This window comes from Peromyscus californicus, unplaced genomic scaffold (assembly GCF_007827085.1).
Source record: "Peromyscus californicus insignis strain IS unplaced genomic scaffold, ASM782708v3 Scaffold_18__1_contigs__length_77618521, whole genome shotgun sequence".
Classification (NCBI taxonomy): Eukaryota; Metazoa; Chordata; class Mammalia; order Rodentia; family Cricetidae; genus Peromyscus; species Peromyscus californicus.
This window is the reverse complement of record NW_026294480.1, coordinates 14,352,753-14,373,105: the sequence shown is the minus strand read 5'-3', so window position 1 is coordinate 14,373,105 and position 20,353 is coordinate 14,352,753. Positions and strand designations below refer to the sequence as shown.

Sequence of the window (20,353 nt, the reverse complement as noted above, 5' to 3'; positions counted from 1 at the left end):
CCCGCTAACCCGGGGGTCCCCAACTTCTCTCCTCCTGCAGCCCCTGCGCCCCGAGATGCCCCGTGATCCAGCGCCAACCCCCCCCCCCCACACACACACACACCGTCACCACACCCGCACAGTCACCCCCACCCTCGGCTATCCTCATCCAGATCCCTCCCCTCCAGCCTGGTGCCTCGCCCGCCTCCCCAACAGCTTCTGCCAGTGCCCCCTCCTATCCCCTCCTTGCACGCCCCTCCATCCCCCCCACCCGCGGCGGGACTGTCTGTGGATTTCTCTCCTCTCTCTCTCTGTCTCACACACATTTTATTTGAAAGCATTGAATAAGTAGCTCAGGCTCTCGCTCAGACTTAAGGGGCTGATGAACTACGCCCCCCGCCGCAGCCAGCTTTCTCTGCACCCCAATCCAGCCCGCTCCAGACGTCGGGCTGAGATTCTGCTATCACGTAGGCAGTGAGGTTGTGGGGGGAGACGCGATGCTTCCCTTGAAACCATCGAGACAGATGTCCGCGGGTTTTAGGGTGTACCCCCAAGGCAAGCACATCTGGGGCGTCTCCAAGCAGATGCTCGCCCTCGGGGGCCGACCAGGAGGCTGCAGCTTTGCGAGGCACCACCGCCCAGAACCAAGGTCCGGGTGGAAGGGTGGGCGGCACCGCTCCTCGGGGGATGCTCTCCCGACTTCGGAGAGGAAGAAAGGAAGAAATGCACCCTAGGAAAAACGGGCTTCGACTTTTTGTGCCTATGCTTTCATGGAAGTCACCAGCTCTCAGGCTGCTTAAGATGCTGCTCAGAAGCGCACCCAGACAGGCTGTGGCCAGCCTTGCTAAGTCCGCGTGTCCCGGTCGGCGACCACTTAGGGTAACACCGGGTTACACAATAGGGTTAGGAGATATGCTCGCCATGCTTACCTGTTGGCAAAAGGGAAAAAAATGCAAAATCAAATTTTAAATTTGGAAAATAATACGTGGTGACATCTTTTAGAACCACGCACGGCTTTCTTCAGACAAAAGCCAATTTTACCATCCCGAAACCCATGGAGCCCTGGAACTTCCGTTCGCAGCACTTTGGCGCCCTCTGGCTGTGTCGGGACTGCTCGCTTGTTCCGCTTCGTCCCAAAAGAACAGGGGGAATGGAAAGGCATGTTGTTCTCTTGGTTGGATCTACCCTCAGAGAGGAGCATGAATTCCGAAGGAGCTTGCCCTCCACGGACGGTCGCGATGACAAAACATAACCATATTTAAAGAGACAAACGCCAAAGGTAAGTGCCTGCCGTCAGTATCTCACCTGGGAAAGATGAGTCTCCCCCCCCCCCCGGCAGAAAAATAAATAATAGAACTTTAATAAGAGCGTTAATGGAAGTGTCAAATCTTAATCAAAGAGTGATGGGGAAAAGATGAAAATGTTTTGTGGTGGCTAGTTCTCGTTCTTCTCCTTCTTCTCCTCCTCCTCCTCCTCCTTCTTCCTCTTCCTCTTCTTCCTCCTTTTCCTCTTCCTCTCCCTCTTCCCCCTCTCCTCCCCATCCCCATCCCTCTCTTCCCTCCCTCTCTAGATAGATAGATAGATAGATAGATAGATAGACAGTCAGATAGATCTTTTTTCAACCTCTCTCTTCTCCCCCTCCCTTCCTCCCACTGCTTAAACCCATTAAGAAATCAGACAGTACAAGAACAGAAAATCAGATCACAAATGACATTTATTCAATTGAACATTTCTTTCTTTTATATCAGTATACCACCTATGAAGCTATGCCTATTTGAGATGCTGTGGTTCCCACACCAGAACCAGTTATGACAACCAAAACTGTTTCCAGATATGGCCAAATGTCCTCTGGAGGCTAAAACCATACCAGGTTGAAAGCCAGCCCATGAGTTATTTTCAAACTTCTTAAAGCAAGCCTCTATTTCACTCTATTAATAAGATGAATGTTTGTAATTAATGATATTTACTGTTTGCTAAAGGAATTAAGTACTGTGTAGAGATGGGTAGGGGCGGGTGGGTGTTACATGGTGTGGCATCACTCGCTTAGGATTCAGGTACTTTTTATCCCAGTGATCATCTTAAAATTAATAGACATTTCTACTGTATTTTTAGGATAAGCCTGTAGGTATTGTCTTCCTTTGTGTATCTTCGTGTTTAATTTTTCAAAAATAACAGATAACTATTGTTCAACACCTTTGGTGCTTCTGGCTAGGCTTTTAGAATGGAGAGAGAAAGCAAACCTTCCAAAGGTGTGACTGGAATGCAGATCACTGGTTACCATGGAAACAGGAAGCAAAAGCTTGTACGGATGTACAGAATTGTAAGCCTCTCTCCTTGATGCTGTCTCCCATTAGATTTAGTTGTTTGCCCCCTTTTAATAATATATACATATATGTGTGTGTGTGTGTGTGTGTGTGTGTGTGTGTGTGTGTGTGTGTGTACACAGAGAGAGAGAAAGGGGAGCAGGCCAAGGGTGTGTTCAGTTATGGAACACTTACCTGGGCTGCTGGAGGCCCTGACTTCCTGACTTCAATCCACAGTATGACACAAGTGAGTACATGCACTCAGGTATGGGGGAGATTCAATAGAAACAGAGAGAACAGTGAGGGGTGGGTTAGTTTCATCTTTGGCTACTCCTCTAACAGCTCAGGGCACACTCTCTTCCAAACATCTCTAAAATACACACGCGGAGAATTAGCAATCGAGCATATGAAGCTTTGAATTGTAGGAAACTGTTGTATCGTGAATGTTACAGAGTAATGAATTTGGGAGCTCCTAGGGTTAAGGATATGATTCATGGTAAATTTAATTAACTTTCACCATCACAGCCATGAAAAGGGGATGCTGCCCTTTCCAAAAGAATGAATGTTTTCCCCCAAAAAACAAGGCTAGACTACACAGCTTGTATACTGAATCACAGTCATTTTAACCTGCCTGTGAAACTTGTTCCAAGAAGCCCTAACCTATATTATAAAGGTTTTCATCAAAAAGACAAGTTGCTCCATAACTATTTATTTTTGCTAAATGATTTGCCACAAAATTGCCTACAACATAAGGGACTCTTTGTCACTAAAATTACCCAGTTCCAAAAAAAAAGTCACCCATATCTATTCAGCCTTTTGAATTGTGGCTCTGTTGAATCCCTGACATTGGTTTATGTAGAAAGACCTAACCTCACCTTCCAGCTTCGCCTGCCTCCCCCACCAACCACCAAGGCCTGGCATCAGCCTCAGTTTCCCGCATAAAACAAGATGAATGAAGCAAAAGCACAGCGACAATAGTGTTAGTCCAGCCACCTTTGCTTGAAAGGTCTTTGAACTATTCACTGGAGTGACCCAACCCCCCCCCCCCCAGAGACCCATTTTGAAAGTAAATTCCACTCTACTAGTATAAAATTTCAGCCACAGGACTAAGAGATCTCATCTACAAATTACAAGCAAAGGGTTAGTTGGTATTATACATGAAAGTGCCTGATTTCCCTCCTATATACATTTAAGATTTTCTTCAAAGGAAAATATCAACATCTGTGTGTTGGTTTCATCCTTGTCTTTCCCCTCTCCAACCCCAGCCTCACTGTTCATAGGAAAGGGCGCCCTTGGCCTTTAATCAGTGCTATGAGCCGTCTTGCTTCCCAGATAACATTTGGCAATGTCATTAGGGATTGTCACGTGAGAGTTGGAGAGATGGAACTGGCATCTACTGGACAGAGGCCTGGGGACAGCCCCTCAACAGCTATCCAGCCCAAAGTGTCAATCATGTCAAGAATGAAAAGGCTGAGAAACTCTGGTTGAAAATTGAGTATGACATTCTACCCAGTTGGGCAAGGCAAGATTTTTTTTTTTATTTTGTTTGGATTGATTTGTTTGGTTTGGGTCATACTGGGTACAGAGGAAGCTGCTTTTTGCTAGGGTGTCTTCCTCAGACAGACTTGGGTAGAGTTCCCTCTACCCACCCTTCAAGGCCCCCACCATCCCCTGGAACAGAAATCAGGCAGGTTGCTTCAAGAGCAAGGCCAAAGATTACCACTGAGGAATTTGAATTCCATTCCCTGTTACTACAGGCTGGGTAACTGAGAGAAAACAGCTTAACTCCAGTTTCCCCATTTTCCCTGCTCTTTGTGTTTGTAAAAGGATAGCTGCAAACCTGAGTAGACACTTGTGTATGAGGAAGCTCGGGGCTTGAAGTGGGAGGGACTGGCTGGTGTTAGCATTGTACTAGCAGAATTTTCTCCAGATGAAAACAACCTGAGTCCCCCTGAATAGTTCTCACTCCCTTCCATCACCCATAATTCCCGCACAAATCCCTCTGTTCCCAAGTACATTTCTATTCGCCAGCACTTTGTGTGAACAAATCACATAAAACCAAAGGGAAAACAGGGTCTGCTTGCCAACCAGCAAGGGCTCTTCCAGGTGAGGTATGCCTGTTGCCGCAAGACACCAAGCAAGGGATTAAAGGGCAAGGCCTTTAGTCTAGGGGAAATAGTCCCTAATCTGGGGGCTCTCTTCCCTCTTAAATCCTTTAGAGGATAAGCTATTGTGGCATAAAGAATGTTGTAGAACATCCACTCGCTTTTACCGAGGCTGTTGAAGGAGCCTGTGGAGCCAGGAGAGCAGTAAGTCTGGACAATCCGCTGGTGGGATGCGCTTCTACTCACAAATCTGCTCCTGCAGGGTTAAACTAATGAAAACACTTCTGATTAAAGTCCAGTGCAAGGAATGGTGCCTGAAATAAACTGGTAAATGCAAAAATCAAGTTGCCAGCAGAACGTCAAGGACTCACCCTTCTGTTATAAGCAAATCAGAAGGTACTGCATCGCCCACTCCAAGTGTAAGCACTGCCCAAGTTCCAATGTCTACCAATCTCTGCTCTCCCAATGAATCCCCTAAGATCCCAAGCAGTTTCTTGCCTCTGAAGCCCAGGCAGCTCCTACTCAAATAAAGGTGAATGAACATCAGAATGAAGGGTTTTTTTTCTCCAAATAAATAAAGTGATATGAAACAAGAGAGCCAGACTGGAAATGTATGAAGGGGAAGCAAACCCCATGTGTGAAAATCAAATGGACATTTGCATGAATGTGCCCAGAGAACTTGACACAGTTGGAAAATCCTGGCCCTCACGCTAGAGTATCGGTGTTCTTGGAAGATTTTTTTTGTTTGTTTCATTTTCTTTATTGATGTTATCAATACCAGGCACAAATAAAGGTGTCAATAACAAGCTCTCATGTGCCTAAAGCAAATTGCTGCACAATGTGTAGAGTATTGTCTCATTGAGGTTGTAGAGAAATACAGGGCGGGTGTCTGCAGGGTTGTCCCCCGATTACTGACAGTGGTGCTCCCCAGGAATTTATGTTACTTCTGAAGTGGGGTGGAAGGTAACTTAGCTTTCTGTGCTGTCTAATTTTATGTCAACTTGACACAAACTAGTGTCATCTGGGAGAAAAGAATTCCAATTGAGAAAGTGCCTCCATAAGATGGGGCTGTAGGCAAGCCCATAGGGAATTCTCCTAATTAGTGACTGATGGGAGAGGGTGCAGCCCATGGTGGGTGGGGTCACTCCAGGCTGGTGGTCCTGGGCTCTATAAGAAAGCAGACTGTGCAAACTATAAAGAGCATGCCAGTAAGCAGCATCCTTCCATGGTCTCTGCATCATCTCCTGCCTCCAAGTTCCTGTCCTGTTTGAGTTCCTGCCCTGACTTCCTTCAGTGATCAACAGTGATGTGAAGTCATAAACAAACTAAGGCCTTTCCCCCTTCCCTTGGTTTTGGTCACTGTGTTTCATGACAGCAATGGGAACCCTAACTAAGACCCTTTTCAAATACTCTTGAAAGACTCTTGAGACAAGACCAGCTGCCTGGTAGAAGCAGAAACTAGCCGAGCTGCCTGGAAGAGGTTTAGACCAGAGCAATTTGGAAAGGATATTCTCCAACTTGTTGAACTGCTTGCAGGCTGTCCCAGCTTTTGGAGCTGTCACTCACGCTGGGGTGAGCTTTGGTGACGCAGCTCTCTTTGACTCATTTCTACTCCTGTAAGTAACCCATCACCTGGACTCTTGTAAGTGACCCCAGTAAAACTCACTGGTTTGCAAGCTGGACTTTGGTGTTTTGATCAACTTATGGATTAATAGAAATGGGTTAATTTAAAATATAAGAACAGATAGCAAGAAGCCTACCATGGTCATACAATTTATAAGTAATATAAGCCTCTGATGCCGTGTTATAAAATTCTATGTTTAATGAAGAATTTTTGCAATTGGCCATTCGTTGCTTTGGTGACTAGAATATACATAATGTGGGGAGTTACTCAGGACTAAGAAATATCTGCTAAGAGCCTTTCTACTCATCAGCTGTCCCTGCACTGACTTTTTTAATGTCAGGCCTCCCACATCTTTCTGCTTCCCTTGTATCTGACTGCCTCCACTTGGATGAAGAATGTAGCTTATTCTGACCTCAGAACAGAAAGATCTGGCTTGGCCCCTGGACTTCTAGAGCAAATGACCTCTCTGTTCTGGCTTTCTTGGTTTTAAGGTGATGCATCAATGAATAGCAATCACAGGAACAAGGAGTTTTTAACCTGTAGTTAGCCTTCCCTATTCATCTATATATTAACTTTGTAGTTTGGTGAACTCAGAACACCGCACAATGTTCTGTTTTCTACATAACACTTCTTGCTTCTTCCCAGCTTTATCTGAATGGACTATTACATAGAATTCCTGCCAAATCAGAGCAGCTCAACACTGTATATTGGCAAGTCATTACTTTCCTCTTTCTTGCTCCTAACAAATGCAGCTCTGACAGCTTTAAACTTCAAAAGGTTTTTCACCCTTTGAAATATTCTGTATACGGGTCTATTATTGAGCCTATCAATCATAGCTGTGTTGATTTTTATGGCTTTTGCCCTCCAATAAGATTAAACAAATTCAGTACAATCAAAAGAGCTTAAGAAAACTGGTTTATCCAGAACTCTTCTTCCAATACACCCAATAATTCTTCATAGGTACAGACAGGGATTAAGTTGCATATATTTCTCCTTTTTTTTTTTTTACTAATTCTTTGAGAATTTCATGCAATGTATTTTGATCATATTCCTCTCTCTTCCCCAACTCCTCTCAGATCACCCCCTTCCCTACTCACCCAACTTTGTGTCCTCTTTTTGTTTTTTAAACCCATCAAGTTCAGTTTGTTTTGCACATATATTCTCAGATGTGTGGCCTTCTGTTGGAGCATGGGTGACGCCCAGAGGTCACACAAAGAAAACTGACTCTCCATTTCACAGAATATGTCATTGCCAGTAGTTGCTTGGCTAGGGGAGGACATCATGCCCACCTTCCTCTCCATACTGGGATTTTGTCTGGCCTGAACTTGCACAGGTCTTGTGCACACTTCCCATACCATTGTAAGTTCATACATGGAACCGTACTGTGCCTGTAAAATATTGTTTCATTATAGTCATCCACTGCCTCTGTCTCTTACAATATCTCCGCCCCCTCTTCCACAATGATCCCTGAGCCTTGGAAAGAGAGGGTGTGACATAGTAGTTGTCCTGTTTAGGAATGAGCATTCTGCACTCTCTTATTTTCTGCACCTTGGCAGTTGTGTGTCTCTATTAATTAGGTCTGTTGAAAATAGAAGCTTCTCTGATTAGAACTGAGAGATTTACTAGTCTATGGGTATAACAATAAGTCATTTGGAGTTGGTTTCCTTAAGCATACTAATAGTAACACATTCTTCTCTAGGGCCCATGACCTCACTAGCCGCAGGTTCTTGGCCCCAATGACAGCGACAGGAATGGGTTTCATTTTGTGGAATGTGCCTTAGATCCAGCAAAGAGGGGCTGGTTACTCCCGTGACATCCACACCACTACTGCTCCAGTGGGCGTGTCTTACCAGGTTGGTCATTATTGTGTCTCTTAGAATTCACAGCTGGGTAAGACTGATGATATATTTCATTACCAATAGATCACTCCTTGTTTTTCCAATGCTGACTCACTATTTGGGTTTTTGTCTAGCTTAATTAATAGTGTCCTGTGAAAGGGTTCTTACCAGTTCTGTGAATCAAAGATTTCTAACTGCTCATCATTTCAATCATCTTTTTCAATGACAGAATTGATTATATGTATACAGAGTGGTTCTCCGGGATACCCATGAAGACATAGCTAGAGAGACGGAGCATCTTGAGGCTTAAGCAAACAGACTTGGCTGTTAGAGGACGATGAGTTAAATCCCTAGCCTCGCCTCTGCTTTGTAGAGTTGTGACTTTTTGCAAATTCCTTCTGTTGTGTGACAAAACTTTTCTTGGGGAGACACAGCATAGGGATCTCATGACAAACCAAAGTACAGAAAACACCAAAGTCCAACTTGGCAAACCAGTGAGTTTTACTGGGGTCACTTACAAGAGTCCAGGTGATGGGTTACTTACAGGAGTAGAAATGAGTCAAAGAGAGCTGCATCACCAAAGCTCACCCCAGCGTGAGTGACAGCTCCAAAAGCTGGGACAGCCTGCAAGCAGTTCAACAAGTTGGAGAATATCCTTTCCAAATTGCTCTGGTCTAAACCTCTTCCAGGCAGCTCGGCTAGTTTCTGCTTCTACCAGGCAGCTGGTCTTGTCTCAAGAGTCTTTGCAAGCTTGACTTTTCTGAGTCTTCTTTGCAGCTTACTTCAGTTAGCTTGAGAGGGACTCTCAACTTTTGCAGTTTACTCTGACAGGGAAGGACTTAGTGGATCTGGTCAGTTTCAGGGACGTCTTAACGCTGTTTTGAATTGTTTACTTTCTATATACAGAGCTTCCCTGTACGATGGAATGTTTCGGTCTGGGGGGAAACTGTTATACAGAGCCTTCATCTTTCTTAGCCTTCATCTTTTCATCTGGAGAAGGTGTAAACGGACTAATCTCTCCCACCCGTCTGTTCCCAAATAACCATTCAGAGGCTTATATTAATTATAAGTGTTTGGCCAATGGCTCAGGCTTATGACTAGCTAGCTCTTACATCTTAAATTAACCCATTTCTATTAATCCATGTATGGCCACGTGGCTGTGCCGTTACAGTCTACTGGCACGTTACTCCTTAGGTGCTGGCTGGCATCTCCCAGACTGAGCCCTTCTCCTGTATCTCTGCTTGGTATCCTGCCTTGCCACAGGCCAAAGCAGCTTTATTTATCAACCAATGAGAGCAACACATATTCACAGTGTACAGAAAGACATCCCACAACAAGAAGGATGTTGCCTACTTCTTGAGATCATTCTAAGTGTTACATTTTTTTTTTTTAAGTATGGAAACCTTAACCCATTTGTTAAACACCACTCTGTGAGTTCATTTTGCAGCAGCCCAGTAGGACCATTAAAGAGAGGACCTAGTAAAATTAAGTCCCAGGCCAGGGAGAGCAGAAGCTATCAACAGTCATCATGGAAAACTAGCAGTATGTGTCAGTGCATTTGCTGGAGGACTTTAGTTCTCAGCTTCCTGGCAGCTGATAAAGAAGATATTATAGACTATTTAACTTCTCTTATTGACTGAAAGAAAAGGTTAGAGTGTGGCAAGAAGGACAGGTCTTTCTATCACCCAGGTCTGAGAGGACCCTGTTGGTATAGCCCTTTAATGTAAGGAGAAATTAATTTTACAAGGGACAATTGTAATAAGTTTTTCTTAACTGGAAATGGTATAATAGGTGAGGCCATGTATTGATCAATCACTGAACTGCAGAAGCTGCCATAGCATGACTCTACTATTTTCTGAGGAGGTGAAAATAATGCTGCCCAAACAGGAAATTCTGTGCAGGGATTCCATGTTAGACAGTGTTATAGTTCCCATTAAGAGGGCAAAGCTCTTGAAAATATGTGCCCCCAAGTACTACCTCTTCTGTTAAGTCTCAAGTGGATCTTGGCAATCAGGAGACCCCAGTTCTTGGGATAACTAGGGATGAAGGTCAGGGAGTTCCCGGCTCTCCCTTAAATTCTTTCTCCTTCCTCCTTCTCTTTCTCCTCCTCCTCATCTTCTTCCTCCTTCCTCGGCCTCCTCTGCTCTTCACAGCACTGGAGATTGATCACAAGGCCTTGAGTACACTAAGTAAATAGTTCCTTAGATTCTTGTCAAATGCCAGGCATTTTAGAGTGAACTTTAAACAAATACCGAAGATGAAAATCTGGCTTAAATGTACTAGCTAAAGCAACAGGTGAATAAATTTAAAAAAGAAGTTGTATTTTAAGAGATTCTATTCTTGCTTTTCCCTGCTTCTTTCTTCTTTACCTTTTTCTTCTTCATTTGAGATCATGCCCTACATTTTAGCCCTGTGATAGAGAGCGTTCCCATTTCCCACCGGAAATCCACCGTGAGAGTCTATCAATGGACTCCTTGCATCTTGGCTTAGCTGTTGAATTCAAATGTCTTCATGTGACCTAGTAGACACCCCAGAGTTCAAAATCCAGGAAATGGAAAGGGCCAGAAAGATTTTTTTAAGGGACATTCACTAGCTGGATGGATTCAAAAGTATCCTGCATGGCTCCTGGGAACTTTGAGAGGAGATCAGGATGGAAGATAATGAATCATCTTTCCTGTGGAGCCCCCTTGGGGTGAGGGATACACTCATCCAGAATGGAGCATCAGAACACACATACATGTTTTCTCCCCTGAGAAGAGGAGGGAGGACCAAGGAGACATTGAAAAACTACAGTGGGCCAGGCGGTGATAATCCTAGCACTCGGGAGGTAGAGGCAGGCGGATCTTTGTGAGTTCGAGGCCAGCCTGGTCTACAGAGCGAGATCCAGGAAAGGCGCAAAGCTACACAGAGAAACTCTGTCTCGAAAAACTAAAAAATAAAATAAAATAAAATAAAAAATAAATAAAGAAAGAAAGAAGAAAAACTACAGTGAAAGTTTTCACCTACTAAATAAACCTGAGATGAAGCTATTTATTTAAATTGTCATTACTAGACTATTGAAGCATGAACCTAATTAATCTTATCAGAGAAGCAGAGGAACAGCCACCAATGACTTCTTACCACTCTGAATCCTCAGACCAAAACAGGGGGTGAGATCCTCTTTCCACCTACTTTACATTTCTGTCTCCACCTCGTGAGTGCCGAGATTAAAGGTATGAGCCTCCCAAGTGCTGGGATTGAAGGCGTGAGCCACCACGGCTTCTATGGTTAACTGGTGGCTAACTCTGCCCTCTGATCTCCAGGAAAGCTTAATTTGTCAGAATCACGAACAAAATATCACACAACAGACTATCTCAAAATAACTAGTGTGTTTTCAAGAGCACTGGAAAATGAGATTAAGCATAGAATGCCTGCCTTCAAAATCATATAGTCTAAAGGAAAGCATGACCACACGGCCCACAAATGGTCCCGGTTTAACTCGGTGCATCCCAAAACAGAAAGAAAAAGACGTGAATATTAGAAGGGGCCTTCTGAGGAGGAGGGACTGACAGGGCTGGAAGGGGGATTGGGGAGGGTAAGGTGAGAATAACTAGAGGACATTGTATCGATTTATGAAAACGTCAAAGATGGGAATGAATGAAAGGCACATAAAAATTATTTGTTTCATAGAAAAGGAATGTAATTGACTATTATGTACACGTTGTAACCCATAATATTTCTAGCATTTTGTTTATTTAGGTATGTGTTTATTTATTTTGGGTTCTTTTTTGTTGTTTTTGTTTTTGTTTTATTGAAATAGGGTCTCACTCATAGAGATCCACCTGCCTCACCATTCCAGGTGCTGGAATAAAGGTGTGTACCGCCACACCTGGCCTCTAGCTTTCTTTTTAATGCTGATGGCTTCTTTCCTTAGACTGCCTTAGTTTTCCGGCATCACCAGAGTGAGCTTGAATAGAAGCAGCAGCAGTAAGAAGGCTCGTTTTGCACCGCCACATTTCAGCACATGTAAGATGTGCCATAAGCTTCCTTGGTGTTGAGACCTTTAGCAGTTTGGGAGCACCGGGCTGCTCCTTATTTGCAGACATGTATTTCAGACAGGTTCCCTATTTTCATCCATGTGTCTCATTTACCGGGCTGATTTCGCAAACAGCCACAAGGTGGCAGACTCATTCAAAGAATTTCAGAGACAGCTGCTTGGTTGGTTTCCGCCCTGTAATGAAGACTAAGCCGGGGAAGTGTTCTCATGGACAACGTAGGAATCTGGGGAAACCAACGTCAGTGTTAAGATGGGTCTTGTGACCAACATATGCGCAACCATAAGGAAAGAAATGTGCTTCTAAAATTTACAGGTAGCACAAAAGCTAAAGATACGGTTCTGTTGATCGGAAATCATTTTCCCTTAAGAATTTTCTATCCTCAGCTTTCTCCTGCAACAGATGGAAATAAATACAGAGGCTCATAGCTGGATAGTGAGCAGAGAATGAGACACCTTGGAACACTCGGGATAAATAGGGTGTCTCCATCAAATTCCTCCCCTCAAGGCTCAGGGAACCCTGTGGCAGAGGAGGCAGAAAGAATGTCAGAGCCAGAGGGGGTGGAGGACACCCAGGGAGCAAGGGCTTCTTGACACAGCAGGACGGAAGCACATGTGGCCTCACAGAGACAGTGAAAGCGTGCATAGCGCATTTGGCCCACTGGTCTGGGCTAAATGGGATCCCCGCGCTGAGAAGAGGAGTAGACAGAAGCCCCACCCCTAGCTCAGAAGCTATCTCCAATTGATAACCGCTCACAAAGGAGAAATCAGTTTCACCGATGGAGTCTCACTGGGTATACAAACCACGCTTAAGGCCAGGCCCATGACAAGCAGTAGAGGACCAACAAAAACAAGATGGGATTTGGGAAGATTTTTTTTTTTGATCTCACAGTACTTTTTTCTGTTTTATTTTGTTGTTGTTGTTTTTATTTTTGGCTTGTTTTTTTGTTTTTGTTTTTTTCTTACTTGCTTTATTTATTTATTATTTATTTGTTTATTTATTACCCTTACAGTTTTTTGCTTGTATTTTATGGTTTCCAATTTGGTTTTTATGGGTTTTCTGTGTGTTTGAATGTCTGTGCCTTGGTGTCTGTATGTGTTTCTTGTGCTTTTTTCTTGGGCGAGCTCTGTCTCTCTTTCTTTCCTAATTTTTTGTCCTATTCTGTTTTGTTTGTTTTTATTTTATTTTTATTTTTTGCTTTTTTTTTTTCCAGACAGGGTTTCTCTGTGTAGCCCAGGCTGTCCTGGAACTCACTCTGTAGACCAGGCTGGCCTCGAACTCAGAGATTCTCCTGCCTCTGCCTCCTCAGTGCTGGGATGCTGGGATTAAAGCTGTGCCCCACTATACCTGGCTGTTTGCTTTTATTTTACCTTATTTTGTTTTATTATTTTAGATGCCTGTTTGTATTATAATAAGATAGAGAAAGAAACAATATGGTTTGGGTGGGTAGGAAAGTGGGGTAAGATCTGGGAGGAGTTATCGAAGAAGAAAACATAAGCAGAATTTACTGTATGAAAAAAATCTATTTTCAAGAAAAAATTTTCTCCTTAAAATAATAATGTCCCTTTTTTTCTTGACTAAATTTCATTGATTTGGTAAGTTCAAACATTGCATGAAAAATCTAAGACAAAATAGATTCTCCGGTGTGGCTAGGACATTCTATAAGAACTCTTTGGAGATGAGAAATCTAAATTTCTGTACCTGAGTTTTATTTGTATAAAAACAATTAGGGCTGAGGGTTGGTGGCAGAAAATGTACGCGGCATTTAAAAGGCCCTGGGTTCAATCCCCTGACAAAAACAAAATAGGATCCATATAGAAAATAATATTAATGTTCTGTTCTTCTTCCCCAGTGAAGTAATGACGCTGAGATCAGATTTGCTTGTTTTTCTCTCTGAGACACGGGACACGCAGGGTTTGACTCTGACGGCTTTGGAGATCACACATGCTGTACTGCAGGTCTGCTTTCTTTGACACTTATTTTTACTGTTTATTATTTTGTTTTATTTTTGAGACAGAGTTAGCTATGTATCCCAGAGTATCCCAGGCTGTTCTGGAACTCACTCCATCCCACCACACTCCTAAGCACTGGGATTATATATTATCATATATATGATATATATCAATTATATATATATATATATATATATATATATATATATATATATATTATCATGTGTGTCAGGACTGGATATCCAGGAATACAGTCCAATGATGGACATATGTGGGCAAGAAATGTAAATTACTTAGCAGCTCTGAACCCTGGGGCTATTTTTTACTACATCAAAACTTACTGTAAGTTGACAAATAAGGTGTCTTTTAAAGTGACTGTGAGGATAAGTGAGCCAACATCTTAAAATATTTAGCCCCGTATATGGTATATTTTTAATTTAAAAAGTTTTGTTTTCATATAATGTATTTTGACCATGTTTTCCTCTCTCCTAGCCCATCCTAGATCCTTACCTAGCCAACTTTCTGCTTGTTCTCCCCCCCAACACACACACACACACACACACACATACACACACACACACACACACACACATACACACACACACACACACGAAACAAAAACAAAAAAGAGAAACAAACAAAACACCAAGGTGAAAATCAAAACAAACAGCCAAAAGACCAATAAAACAAAAATTGTACAAATAAAGCATAAAGAAGCAAGAAGTCTGCAAAGGAGTTGTTCATTTTATGAGTCCAAGTACGCCTAGGCATGAGGCCTGTCCTGATATGTGGTTGATACAGCCGCTGTCCTTAATTCAGGTCTTGAATATTTGCATTTAACGGGCAGACTCAGCCACTAGCCTGCAGCTCCTGCTGGTTCTCTCAACTGAGACCAAGCTTGGTGTTCACTTCTAAGCAGACAAGTCCCAGCAATCCTTCCTTGCTTGGTTCCTTTGATGAAAAACAAAATGTTCCCACACTATCATTTTTCACAGAGACTCTGAATGTCATTTTATTCTTCCATAGCATCTTTGCACAGTCCAGGATTTAAAAGCAAGAAATGCCCAAGGTTGTACAGGAATTCCCTCCTCACCCTTTCAGCTGAGATAACCACCTAGAGCTCCCTGGTTCCTACATGAAAGGAAATGTACCTGGAGGTGGACACTCAGACCACCAGCATAACTGTTACTGCTGAGCCCAGAGGAGGGAGCATGAGACATAGGTCTGAAAATGTGGACTTAGCCCTGGGACAGAGAACATTTATAACATGTCCTATAATATGAGTCCCAGTGGCTGTAGCCAGCAAGACATCCCAGTGATGATTAATACTGTCAAATTGAAAAAAAATCTATAATCACCTAAAAGGCATACTAATGAACATGTCCACGAGGAAGTTTTGAGATCAGGTTAACTGAAAATGGATGTCACTCATTCTAAATGTGGATGACATCAATGCATGAGCTATAATCATGAATGGAATAAAAAGAGGAAAAGTGAGTTGAACACCGGCATTCATCTCTCTCTGCTTAGTGACTGGATGCCATGTAACCAGGTGCCTCATGCACCTGCTGATGTGATGGAGTATACCCAAAGATAAACCAAAATAAACCTTCCTTCTTAAGTTGCTTTCACTTAGTATTTTCTTACAGCAATGAGAAAAGAAACTAACACACCCCACAGCAGGAGATTGGAGGCTTCTCTAGAGACCTCATTCCCTAATGGAAGGGTTAATTCACTTTCTAGATAAAATTGGCTAGACCCACTTTCCCACACACTTAGAGCTTTTCAAATTGCTCCTAAGCACCTTAGTCTTAATAAAAAAAACCTAATAGCCAAGGATCACAGGTATTAAAGAAAGCTTGCAATATGAACTAAGCTGGAAGGGGTAGGTATGGGCTCCAAAGGAGTTAGAAACACGGGGATTGGGTACATATCAATGCCCTCAGAAATACTGGAGGGGGAAAAAGTTACATTCATAAAACAAGAACAAGAAGGCATGAATCAAGTGTTAGATAACAATGGGATTTGGGATTTAAAATATGATGATCAACATATAAACTTTCATAGAGGATCAGATCATTAACATGGTAGAAATCCTAGGAAATAAAACACATGCAATGATAAATAGAAAGCAAGATTAAAAAGGAAATCTACAATATGCAACCCTACAGTTCTGATAGCCCAGAAAGAGGGGAAATTATAGAAACGCCTTCCCAGAATTGCTGCTCACTTTGAGTGCCAAGCACAAGTAGAAATATCCTGAGAAAGCACACGACCCTGAGGTTTCAGAAGCCCAGCAATAAAGAGAAGATGCTGAGGACTCCCAGAAGCACAAGACCCCCAGAAACACGGGATCCCCAGCAGCACAGGATCCCCAGAAACACAGGACCCCAGAGAGCACAGAACCCTCAGATGCACAGGACCCCCCAGAAGCATAGGATCCCCAGAAGCACAGGATCCCCAGAAGCACAGGACCCCAGGGAGCACAGAACCCTCAGAAGCATAGCATCAAGAGTCAGGATGGCAAACTCCAACCCAGGAAGATTGGGCTACAGATTTGTTCCTACACTTGTACTTCACCCCCCATCTGCCCATCAAAAAAAAAAAAAAGGAAAATCAGGCCTCTTCAGCCTTTTTTCTTTTTAAGGACTCTGTTAATCCAGTCAAAATCAAGAGGAAGGAAGCCATCCAAAAAGGGTACTGGCCCCTACAGCAACGTCAGAAAACTCATCAGGAAACGAGCAAGGTTGGAGGTGTGCAGCCTGTGAGGGAGGGCTCTTATGTGGTAGTTGGCTTTCCTTTTTTTGGGCAAAAATACCTTAAATAGTCGATTTAAAAGAAGGTTCAAAAAGGGGGGAGTTGAGTTTTTTATCTCACAGTTTGAGAGCTTTCAGTGTATGGTCACTTAACCCTTGATGGTGCTGAACACACCGATCTTTCTTCCTTTTATTTTTAATTGTTGAGGCAAGATTTCAGGATAGCCTCGAACTCACCATGTAGTCTAGGATGACCAAGCGCTGGCATTACAGATAAGAGTCACCATGCCCAACTGAGAATACCGGACTCCTATCCCATAACAGAAATCGCATGGGAAACATGTCCAGGTGACAACCTAATAACCAGAGGGAGAAAGGTAGAACACAGAGGAATTATCCAGGAGCATCTACTAAGAATAGAAGGGAAATGTCCTAAGGAAGGTGGAAAGAAAAATGAAAAGGAATGAGTAGAGAATTTTGCTTTGCATTTGAGCTTTTCTGTAAAGGTAGTACATTAACTTATGTGTGTTGTGTGATGTTTTTATTGTGTTCTGACAAATAAAGCTTGCTTGGAGTCGGAGGGCAGAGCTAGCCACTAGCTGACCATAGAGGTTTGGAGGACTGTAGAGAGAGGAGACAGGAAGTGGTAAGGCGGGGCTGAGAGAGGATCTCAGAGGAACGGGAGAGGAAGGAAGTGACTGTGGCTGCTCACCTGCTTCTCTGATCTTTCAGGGTCTTACCCCAATATTTGACTCTCAGTTTTTTATTGATAAAGATTACTAGATAAATGCTTCACATGTGCAATTAGCCATGGATTTTTAAAATGACTTATTTTTATGTGCATTGCCATTTTTGCCTGCATGTATGTCTGTGCAAGGGTACCAGATCCTTTGGAACTGGAGTTACAGTCATGAGCTGCCAGGTGGGTGCTGGGAATTGAACTCAGGACCTATGGAAGAGCAGCTAGCACTCTTAACCACTGAGCCATCTCACCAGCCCCAGCACTGTGAGTTTTTAAGGTTAGTCATTTAAGAAGGAATTATATGGTATTTTGAAGAAGAATGGTCCCCATGGGTTCACATATTTGAATGTTTTTAAAGTAGCACCACTGGAAGGATTAGGAGGTGTGGCCTTGTTGAAGGAATTATGTCACTAGGGGTGGACTTTGAGGTTTCAAAAGCCCAAGGCAGGCCCAGTGGCTCATTTCTCCTGCTACCTGGGGATCCAGATGTAGAACTTTCAGCTATTCCTCCAGCACCATGTCGGCCTGTGTGCTGCCACACTCCCCAACATAATGAAAGTGGGCTAAACCTCTGAAACCATAAACAAGCCCCTGTTGCAGGATATTTGATCACCCTGTGACACTCCGAGACTATTAATAAAGTTAATCTTGAATCAGGGCTGGAGTCAGTGACCATAGAGAAGCCAGGAATATGGATAGAGAGACACACAGGAAAGGGAAGGGAGGGACTTGGAATTTGCAAGGCCTTTTTGATCTGGGAAGTGAGGAGAGCGGGTCAGCTGGTTGTTCCTCTACCACTTTCTTGTCTATCAGATTTTTAGTCCAATATCTGCCTCCCGAGTTTTTATTGACAATAGAACAATTTAGATAAATGCATTAAGCCACAATTAAATGCTTTCTTTTTTAAGAATTGCCATGGTCGTGGTGTCTCATCACGGCAATAGAACACTGACTAAGACAAATGATCAGACATGAGCTCTTCAGTGAGGAACTTCCAGTCCAACTGGGAAGACAGAACAGAAATGATAAAATATGACCTGCAATACATGACAATACATGGGAAGTGACGAGAGGGCCACCACGCTAACCATGTCACTTTGGGACAATGCACACACTCCTTGGCCATCTAACACAGGCGGGGCACAGTACCACTGTCTGCATCTGATGTTGGGGATAGGTACTTATTGCTGCCCATTTTGTGTGTCGTTGGGATAGACATGCATCTCTATGGGAACCATACTCCCCATGGTGCTCCCACACTTAAGCCTGGTTTCCAAGACCCCAAGAACCTGGACTCTCCCTCACCTTAGAGGTCAGGTGATTAGGTGTCCTCTCTAGGATCCAAAGTGTACCCCAGGATCTAGACTTCAATCTAAGTCAATTACTCACTACCCCTACCTCCAGGGTGTTATATTTTTGCCTCTGATGAATTCTTTCAGTAGCCCTTGGCATTCTCAAATAGACAACCCTGCCTTTCAGAGGAAAGCCAGGCAGATCACATCTCCCTCCAAGTCTTCCTTTATAATGGCAAGGCCCCAGTGAGCACTCTTTCCTCTGACTGGAATAGTATTGCCTGGGCAGTGAATCCAACTGCTTGATGAACTTTCGTCTACTAGTATCCTTTGTTTAAACTTTTATTGTTTGCAGGTCATAAAATATGGCCTACATCATATTTTAGCTTAAATAACAGTCAAAACCCCGACAGGCAGCTTTTATAAAGTCCTGGAAGAAATGATAGATTAGACGTAAAATCAATACATACATTCAAAAATACATTCAGCATCTTTAGTTATCCAGGAACTGCAGGTCTACACCTCGAGTCTATCTCACCCTATTCAGAATGCCTATCTGAATCCAGGGAGCCAACAAGATGACTCAGTAGATAAAGGTTCTTGCCATCGAGGCTGAAGACCTGAGTTCAATCCCAGGGACCCACATGGTTCAGGGCAAGAACTGACCCTACCCGGTTGCTCTCTTACTGCCACAGGCAGGAAATGACACATGTGCCCCCCCAACCGCCTCCACTCACACACACAAAATAAACATGTGGTATGTATACACAGTGGAGTTTATTTAGGCCTTAAAGGAGAATAAAATTATGTCACTTGCAAGAATATGGATGGAATCGAAGATCATCCTGCTGAAGAAAACAAGACAGACGCAGAAAGACAAGTTTTTAGATATTTTCTCTCATATGCGAAACCTAGGTATCTCCCTCCCCCCCCCTTCTCACTATCTCACACACACACACATGCCTGCACACAAGCGCGCACACACACCAGGAAAATGGAATGGAAATTATTGGACAGAGTGAGGGGACTACTGGAGGAGAGGGGTTAGGGAAGGGTGAAGGGGAGAGAATACAGTCAAGGAACACAACACTTTTGGAAATGTCATTACGAAATCCATCATTTGTTCACTCACACACTCATGAAATGTTTAAAGCGTACTTGATTATATCCATTTACATGCATGTGGCAGGGGAGAGATAGGCCACATATGTGCAGGTGTTCACAGGAGCCAGAGCAGGGCATTGGATCCTGGAGCCATAGTTATAGGTGGTTCAGCCACCTGATGTGTGAGCTGGGAACTAAACTTACACCCTCTGCAAGAGCTGCAAGAGCTCTCAACCACTAGCCACCTCTCTGCCCGAATAAAGTTTTAAGTAAAGGCAGAATTTGATAAATTCTGTAATGAATCAAAGAATGAAACAAGAGGTTAGTTTAATAAGGGAGAGCAATTTGTTGCTAAGTCTCTGACAATGTAGCTACCTACAGCACACAGCACAGTGTCCTCGAGTGTATCTACCTACAGCATACAGCACAGTGTCCTCGAGTGTATCTACCTACAGCATACAGCACAGTGTCCTCGAGTGTATCTACCTATATCACACAGCACAGTGTCCTCGAGTGTATCTACCTACAGCACACAGCACAGTGTCCTGAGAGTGTATCTACCTACAGCACACAGCACAGTGTCCTCGAGTGTATCTACCTACAGCACACAGCACAATACCAACA

At 43.4% G+C, this 20,353-nt stretch overlaps 1 long non-coding RNA gene across 3 annotated transcripts in view; it reads left to right on the top strand.

Annotated features, from left to right (window-relative positions):
• Positions 1 to 216: 216 nt before the first annotated feature.
• LOC128113399 (uncharacterized) overlaps positions 217 to 20,353 on the top strand; it is a 37,173-nt gene continuing 17,036 nt past the window's right edge. For 2 of the 3 annotated variants that reach the window (XR_008219435.1, XR_008219436.1), the window contains exons 1-2: positions 248 to 1,258; positions 13,736 to 13,841. This is a non-coding gene — a long non-coding RNA (uncharacterized LOC128113399). Of the gene's footprint in view, positions 1,259 to 13,735; positions 13,842 to 20,353 lie in introns of all 3 variants that reach the window. The other variant, XR_008219434.1, reaches the window with a different exon arrangement.